A 1,449-nucleotide genomic window follows, 5' to 3' on the forward strand; every position below is an offset into this window, starting at 1 on the left:
AACAATAATTTTGATAACAGCAACAACCACTACACCAACAACCTAACAATAACAATAACAACAATAGTAATAATAACAGTAATATTAATAATGATGAATGTGTTTGTTTATTTATATATTCATTTATTCATACTATTATCCCGAGCCTTGGAGATCACGTAAGAATTCATGTCGCCTGGATTCCCCGTGTGTCGCGAAAGACGATTATGAGACGGCAGTGGGGAGGGGGGGGGAGTGGCGGGAGGGATGTGGCGGGGTAGTGGGGGGAGGGGTCAGTCCTGGCATACCTCCTTCACTGGTAGCTTTTTGTCTCTTCACTGAAACAAGAAGAGAGAAAAAAAATAAAGATAAATCAATGTTCAGTAACTTTCCCTTCTGACTTTCTTTTTTACGTCTGGTATTTTCTATTAGTTGACCATTATACTTTACACTATATTTTGTCGTCAATGCACCTTCAATCATCATATAGGTCTGGCAAGTAAAAGGTTCAGCTGGAGACTAAGAGGTTGATAATCTAGAGCAACAGGTTTCAAGACATTTGTCCTGAATTTTGGATAACTCACTTGGCCGGAGCGCATTTCTACCTCGAGTTTTTGTTAAGATTAGACGATTTTGTTGACATTAGGAAGGGTCTATGGAAGTCAGAAGTTTAATCTCCACAGCCTTCACTATTTTAATCCCTACATGAGTTTCTGAAGCTTTGTAAAATTGGCAACTAGTAACCAGAATGAATAGGAAAACTCGTCATGGTATTGAAGGGGTTAAGGGAACTGGCAACCTAGTGGGCCTTTTCTTTTTTTTTTCACTTTTTGTTGCCCTTGACCAGTTTCCCCTCCTGCATAAAAGAATAAAGGTACAATTTTGGCCACAGCACCCTTAGACGAGATCTACATTGCCTCCTATACTGTCTGTCTCCAGAACACCACGTCTTTACTTATTTGATTTTACTTGTTGATTGATTGATTTTGGTGTGATAAGGGCTAAGAGTGCGGGTAGCATTGAAAAGGAGAAGACAGAGGAGGAGGAAAAGGAGAAAGAGGATGAGGAGCAGAAGGAGGAGGAGAAGAAGGAGGAAGAAGAGGAGGAGGAGGAAGAGAAGAAGAAGAAGAAGAAGAAGAAGAAGAAGAAGAAGAAGATGATGATGATGACGTTGATGATGACGAATAAAAGAAATAGAAAACGATGACGAATGATAGTAATAAAAAGAAAATTAAGAGGACGAAGAACGCTATAGTTTAATGTCTCGAATTAATTAACAATAAAATCAATAAGTAAAAATGTTAAAAAAAAAAAAAAATAGAATAAGAATTCATTATATTCGTAGAGAAAGAGTTCACACATTCGGGAACACTTTTGAAAGGCACATATTTACCAGTGTCTCATATCCTTGCGTCTTGATACCAGTACGATCTGCAATCTAGGTAAATAGGTAACTCTTTGGTTCAACTG

Source organism: Portunus trituberculatus, chromosome 46, assembly GCF_017591435.1.
Source record: "Portunus trituberculatus isolate SZX2019 chromosome 46, ASM1759143v1, whole genome shotgun sequence".
NCBI classification, from domain to species: Eukaryota; Metazoa; Arthropoda; class Malacostraca; order Decapoda; family Portunidae; genus Portunus; species Portunus trituberculatus.